This window comes from Cetorhinus maximus, chromosome 1 (assembly GCF_964194155.1).
Source record: "Cetorhinus maximus chromosome 1, sCetMax3.hap1.1, whole genome shotgun sequence".
NCBI lineage: Eukaryota > Metazoa > Chordata > Chondrichthyes > Lamniformes > Cetorhinidae > Cetorhinus > Cetorhinus maximus.
Genome location: NC_135879.1, coordinates 112,118,175 through 112,125,928, shown reverse-complemented (window position 1 = coordinate 112,125,928; position 7,754 = coordinate 112,118,175).

The following is a 7,754-nucleotide window of genomic DNA, read 5'->3' as shown; positions in this document are numbered from 1 at the left end:
ATACAAACAAATTTAAACGGTGATGTGTTTACAGAAATTCAAAAGGTTGTACAATTTTATTTTTTGAAAATTCAATTTAGATTCTCAGGAGCTCATTCTATCTATGATCAAGCACTTTGATCTGCAGGATTCTTTGATGATTTTATACTATAACCATTTTAGCCCATCTGACCAGTCTCAGGATCGAGGAAACATCATATTTCCCAATGGACGCAAATTGACTGCCAGGTTTCCTACATTATAACAATGGCTATGCTTCAAAATTACTTCATTGGTTGTAAAGTGCTTTGGGGCTTTGACATTATTCTTTTTACTTTATATAGACAGAGAATAGCATCAAGAATAGTTTAAAATTCAGTAATCAGATGAAGCTATTATGATTTTGATTTTACTGCCAAAGGATTTGAAGGAAGCATGTGCTGATGTGCTCTCTTATTTAGCTGTGACCAGCTGGATACATATTGATTTTCAGGACTAAATGAAAGCATCATAATCATAATGTGGAACCCACAAGGAGTCAGCAGCAAAAGAAGGCTAATGACTAAAGCTATTTTCACTGCTCCTGCAGAGGTTATGCTAATAACAGTGTGTGTCATTTCAAAATTCCCATGCTGACATACAAATGCATGAAATTGACGGATATGAAAAGACCGGCTTGTCCGTCAAGCCTGCCCCACACCATGATGGCTGGACCATTGTGACTAAACACTTCTTCCCTCCCCCACTCCCCCAAACCCACATCCCTGCAGCCATGTAGTCTCCTGGGAAAGGCAAAAGCAGAAGGCCAATAAGGAATAAAAACTAGAAAATTCCCCTTCATTTCTCTCAGGCAATTGAAACCAGTCCAGAAAATCACATAGACCAAGTGTTATCTATAAAAACATTGACCTTACCTTCTTTATGATGCAATTTGGCAGAATGAGTTATCTCATGTACCACTTTTCTCTTAGAATGGTGTAATGCTTGCAATCTGAATATGTTCCATTTGTGGGATTTAGTCTTCTAGTCCTGGGTTTAACCCCTTTCTTCTTTTCTAATGATGCATATGGGCATAGTGAATGTATTGCTATGTTAGCTACAATTTCCCAGAGAGAGTTTTCCAGATAGCAGCCTTTACAGAAGGCTGAATTTTCTTGCTTTTTTTATTATTCATTTATAGGACGTGGGTGTCGCTGGCTGGGCCAGCATTTATTGCCCACCTCTAACTGCCTTTGAGAAGGCGGTGGTGAGCTGCCTTCCTAAGCCGCTGCAGTCCCTGAGTTGTAGGTACACCCACAGTGCTGTTAGAGAGCGACTTCCAAGATTTTGACCCAGCGACAGTGAAGGAACGGCAATGTATTTCCAAGTCAGGATGGTGAGTGGCTTGGAGTGGAACTTACAGGTGGTGGTGTTCCCATGTGTCTGCTGCCCTTGTCCTTCTAGATGGTAGTTGTCGTGGGTTTGGAAGGTGCTGCCTAAGGAGCCTTGGTAAGTTTCTGCAGTGCATCTTGTAGATGGTACACACTGCTGCCAGAGTTTGTCAGTGGTGGAGGAAGTGAATGTTTGTGGATGTGGTGCCAATCAAGCGGGCTGCTTTTTCCTGGATGGTGTCAAGCTTCTTGAATGTTGTTGGAGCAGCACTCATCCAGGCAAGTGGAGAATAGTCCATCACACTCCTGACTTGTGCCTTGTAGATGGTGGACAGGCTTTGGAGAGTCAGGAGGTGAGTCACTGTTATGATATGGTAGGTGGTAATTGCCCAGCTGACCAAATCCCAAAGGGAAACTTGGTCAGTCTATCACAGCGATTTTGCAATTTCTATTTATTACAAGAATGCATGTGCACTGAAGTCAGAAGTAAAGAGTCCACTACCACCTTTGGAGATTTGAAAGATTAAATTGAAACATATATTCACGAAAGAAAAGAAAAGTTAAAAACACAAGATTACAGTTACACAGTTAGACTTAGGGTGTAATCGTCCGTGCCCGCTGGTGTCGGGCATGCTCGGCGGCATGAGCGGACAATATGGCGAGAAGGCCAAAGATCGGTTTCATGACATCCTGAAGCCAGTTACCGATCATCTGCTCAGCCCAGCAATGGCGGGCCGCGTTTCCCACCATTGGACGTTGGGAACCTCATTGTAATACTCTTTTTATTGTAAGACCAGCCGGCTAGAATCATTCCCCCCCACCTGTTGATTCATTTGTCCATGTCGGCATGATTGCTCGCTGGTGCAGAACACGTCTCGACAAGTGTGATGTGCAGAAGTCGGGACTTACCACCAGGGCCTTGCTCACATCATGGACATCAGAGGAGCAGAAGATGCTTGAGCCCAGCAGCAATGGCACAGTGGTGGAACATCCTTGGCATGCTGGGTGGATTCTCATGGTCATGGCTCTGCTGCAAAGCAGCCCATGGAAGTTGAAAAGTCACCGTTGAGGGCCTGCTGAGAACAGATAATGGTCGAGGGGGTGGAGAGGAAGATCCAACTGTGTTTCAGAGAGGAAGTTGTACTGGGGGGTGGGAAAGGAAGTGTAGGATTGACTGGGAGAGGAGGAGGTGCCAGGATTGGGCAAGGTTGGGAGGGGGGAATGAAGGTGTGTGGCGGGGGGGTAGGCTGGGAGAGGGGAGGGAGTGCACAGGGAGGAGCTAAAAGCGGAGAAGATGGCAACTAGAAAGGTAAGTGTAAGGGGGGGTGGAATGTGTAAGGGGAGGAGTTCAGAGAGGGGAAGGAGTGCAGAGAGGGGAGGGAATCTGGGTGGAGGAAGAAGTGTGAAGAGGAGAGGGAGTAAGGCTGAAGGAAGAAGTAGGGGTGTCTGAAGGAGTCAGGAAGGGGGAAGGACTAAGCAGGGGTGGAGTCCGGGGTGGGGGGTGGGGGAGGTGGGGACCAGGGCGGGGTGGGAATCGGGCAGGCAGGTGGTGTCAAGAGGTCCTAAGGAGGGAAGGGATTCCGGGGGGTGGGGAAGGGGTCCAGAGGGGGAATGTCCAGGTGAACGTGCAAGGGAGGGCTCTGATGAGTCCATGACTGCCTCCTGGGACTGAACTGAGGGTGGGCGTGGAATGAGGGAACGGTGAGAACGTCCGAGGGCAGAGTGACGCAGTAAGGTGGGAGGGTGAGGGATCAATGGTAACGGTGGAAGGGATGGTGAGGGTGGTAGGTGGGGACTCAGAAGCAGACACTGACCCTGGGGGTGGGAGGGATGACGTTGGGGAGGTGAATGTGGATGGGAGTGGGATTTTCGGGAAGGAAGGGAACGTGCATGTTCACCTTGACACCCACGAAGGAAAAAGGTTGTGGCTGGTAGGTCACAGGGGAGAGGTGGAAGGTGATGCGTGGGGCGGGGGGGGGGGGGGGGGGCGTCAACTGTGATGAGGGGAAAGAAATGGGTGACTGGGAAAGGGGAAAAGACGGGAGAGCACACAAAAAGCTGAATCCAGACCATGCTGTCCAAATTGAGAGTGAAACAAGAGTCGTGGTTGGCGAGATCAGGTGCTGCATGGGAGTATGATCATTGGGTGGGCGGAGATACAGGTCAGCTCAGATGGACAACTGAAAGCGAACCCCAGCAGGCAGCATTGAAAATGCGCAGGACGTTGAGGTGAGTGTGATACTGGAAGGATCCCCGTGCATGGGTGAGTGCTTGCACAAGGCTCTGAAAGGCCCTGCCACACACACTTCTCCCTCCAGAATCACTCGTTTGCCAGTTGCTCCCCCAGTTGTGACAGAGGACGAGGTTGACGGGGTCACAAGAAAAGAGGACTCGGAGGGAGAGGACAGCCTCTGAGATTCCTGAGTGGATGACCCAGGGGTGTCCAGCTGCTGCTCCTCCTCCCTTCGGGTACCCAGGATCACCGGCCTGACTCCTTGAAGGGAAGGAGCACCTGGAGGGACGTCGATGTGCTCCATTTCCCTCTCGTGTTGCCATTGCAGGAACTCACCCATGGCTCCCATGTTGGAGTGCAAGTCTGCACACATCTCCGTGTTCTGCTGGACCAGGGTCTCCATGGCATCCACCATCCTCCCCACTGAGATCTCCATACATGCATATGTGGGTACCAGTTTATCAGGAAGCAGGCGGATGCACTCCTCTGAGGCATGCCACTCTGTTTTCCAACAGCTCTGTGTGATGTTCTCACACCTTCTGCTGACCCTCCAGGATGAGTTGGAAGGCCGAATCCAAAGACTCATCGCCTGACTCGGACCTCACAAGTGCCTTTTCCTCCTCAGTCCTCCGAGTGCTGGGGAGATCAGCTGAACATGCCTCCTCCTGCCATGGACACATGTTCACCACCAACCTCATCGTCACTGCAGGCACGGTCCATGCCCTCACCAGTCGGCGTAATGGCACACTCCTCAAAGTGAGTGAAGGGCTTAATGTGGGCCACTCCACCCCTGGTGTGGGACATTTCCCTGCTGTTGTGAGCAGGCTTCTCCTGCATGGAAACAGATGGAGAGAGTGTGAGCGGGATACATGGCACTGCGTGGAATGTTTGTGTGGTGAGCGGAGACATGGACAGGATGAGAATGTGAGCTCCAGAGGATATGAGACTGATGGAGATGTGAGGGTGTGTGTGAGAGTTAGTGGTGTTGTCCCTTGAGGTGTAAGATCCCTGTGGATGTGTGATGGGTTTGTGAGTGTGTGAGTTGAAAGTGATGAGAAGAGTGAATTAACCTGGCAGAACGGATGAGACCATTAATCCTGCAGCAGCACTGGGCTGCTGTCCTCTTTTGCAGGGCATTGACGCTAACCACCTCTGCCCCCGCCTCCCATGCTGGATTGGTGATGCCACTGCTCATCAAGTGGCCAGGGTAGAGGACATGATGGCAGCTCTCCAAGGCTTGAGAAGGTGCTTGAGAGATGCATCATTGACATGGCTGGGGAAGAGGGCATGGTGCTGTAGTCTTCTTGCCTTTTGGGGCCAGTCTGTCTTCTGTCCAGCAGTCCTGGGCTGGAAGCACTGAGAGGTGAGTGTGCAGTTGCACTTTAAATGTGGCCACCGGTGTGATGAAGCAGCAAAGTGATGACATGGCGGGTGAATAAGAACCCGCGCATTGTGGAAACGGCATGTTTCCCGGGAATGCATAATTAATGTGGCAGGTTTTGGAAAATATGGCGTGAGAAGCCACTATTGTGGCCGGCGGGTAAAATATCATTTTACCCGCCAGCCACCACACTTAGTACAAATCTGGGATGATTCCGCCCTTAGTCTTATAACTTCCCAAAAGATTTCTACTTAACTAGACTCCCAAATATATGCCCATTTCAGGCAACAGTCCAAGTAGATTCTTCATCTTTAAACCATCCAGCAATATTACCACAAGCACCCACTGTTGCTATAAGGGAGGTATTTCACAGCTTCTCTCTCCCTCTCACTTGACAATGGAACTCCAAGGCTTTTAACAAAACCTTGCACTCTGGACTGAACCAGCACTTCTCTGGAGTGGCTAGAGGCTGCTTTTTCACAGGTCTAATTCACACAGTCTATCTCTCAAGATCTCACAGGGCCACTCTCCATACAGCTTTCTATCTTTCTTTAAATATATTTTCTCCCTTTTGATCTGTAAATCCCATTGTTTCACCCTTGCTTTGGAAGTTACTTTTCCCAGAATATAAAAATATTTCATGTTGTCCTAATGGCCAGCACTTTCAGGAAAAGTAAGCTTAATAAGCTTACCTTATTTATCTTGCCAGTTGTAAAATATCTTATGTCCCTTTGAAAATCAAACGACCTCTCAACTTATCTACAAAATGCAAATTCCATTCACACTGTTTCTGCTGAGATCTCATCTTAGCTTACCCATCTACATTTCAAAATGTCTGCTTTTTACACTTAATCCCTTTGATGTTTCAAACCTTGCAGTCTGACCGTCTTATAGTTAAATTATACGCACACAGACGCACACACACACAAACATACACACACAAGCCTGCTTCAGTATCCCAAAATAATACTGGGAAAAAAATATTCATATTTCCTTTACATTATTCACCGCAGGTTTCCTAGCCTCTGACCTGCTGTTGTAGCCACTGTATTTATATGGCTAGTCCAGTTCAGTTTCTGGTCAATGGTAACTCCCCAGCATGTTGATAGTGGGTAATTCAGCGATGGTAATACCATTGAACGTCAAGGGGTGATGGTTAGATTGTCTCTTGTCAGAAATGATCATTTACTGGCATTTGTGTGATAGGTTAATTGTCACTTGTCAGCCCAAGCCTGGATATTGTCCAAGTCTTGCTGCATTTGGACATGGACTGCTTCAGTATCTGAGGAGCCATGAGTAGTGCTGAACATTGTGCAATCATCAGTGAACATCCCCACTTCTGACCTTATGGTGGAAGGAAGATCATTGATGATGCAGCTGAAGATGGTTGGGCCTAGGACACTACTATGAGGAACTCCTGCAGCGATGTCCCTGGAACTGAGATAATTGATCTCCAACAACCACAACCATCTTCATTTGTGCTAGGTATGACTCCAACCAGTGGAGAGTTTTCCCTGATTCTCAGTGACTCCAGTTTTACTAGGGCTCCTTGACGCCACACTCAGTCGAATGCTGCCTTGATGTCAAGGGCAGTCACTCTCACCTCACCTTGAGAGTTCAGCTCTTTTGTCCATGTTTGAACCAAGGCTGTAATGAGGTCAGGAGCTGAGCATCAGTGAGCAGGTTATTGCCAAGCAAGTGCTGCTTGATAGTACTTTTGATGGCCCGTTTCACCAGTTTACTGATGACGATAAAGTCCTGCTGCCAGAGCTGAAAGTGGTAGTTGACCTTGCTCCAGCAGGTAGCGGGGCCTTGAGGCAGCACTTTTCCAGCGGCAACCAATTAATAGGCTGCTGCTACACCTACCCGCCCTCCCAAGAACTGCTGGCCTAATCTGGGCTAGCAGTGGCCATTGCTGGGGCTGCGCCACCAGGGAGTGGTGCCTCAATGGCAGGATGCCCTTGAAGAGAAGTTTGTGAGCAGGTCAGAGGCTAGGAATCCTGTGGCGAGTAATGTAAAGGAAATATCATTTTTTTCCCCAAATATTATTTTGGGCGTGGTCATGGCACATTAACTTCAGGCCAGCTATTACCACTGAGGGGTCCCTCCATGGGCCATTAATGAGGGCTACCCCCCAATGGCCTCGATCCCGTGGGAAGGCTCCCAAGGGCTTTTGCGGCATGGACAAAATACCTGTGGTACGTGATGTGGCCTTTAATTGGCCATTTAAATGGCTCAGTTGGCCACCCAGTAGTGGCCATCCGACAAAGCTTCACGCCACTGGTGGTATGCTATGTTGTTCAGAAGACTTTGGACTCCCCTCCCAATGCCTTCCCCTGCCATATTGCCAGGCCTCCAGCCACCCAGCCTATCTGCAGTGGGCCAGGAAAATTTAGCCCAGAATTTCAGAACTCACATTGGATCAAAGTTAACCTAAATCCTGCCAAGTATTGAGATTGTAATTCATCAATTCCTAAAGATATATATTTTTTCAAATCCTCATATATTAAGATATGGTGATGAAAACAAATAACACATCTACACAGCTCACAGGAAAATGCAGTCATTAGTCTTCAGACACTAAAAAGAAAATTTAGAACTGTAGTTTTTTGGAACATTTTGCCTCAACTATATCAACAAATTTTTACAGTATTTTCTCTCACGCTGTTGGGATTGCCACTGTAACAGGAGATCAGTGAACCACTGAAGACATTTTACACTTGGGAGTGGCGACAGTGGCAAGCCCATTCTTATCGCCCATATCGGATTGTTCTGATAATGTGATGATGGG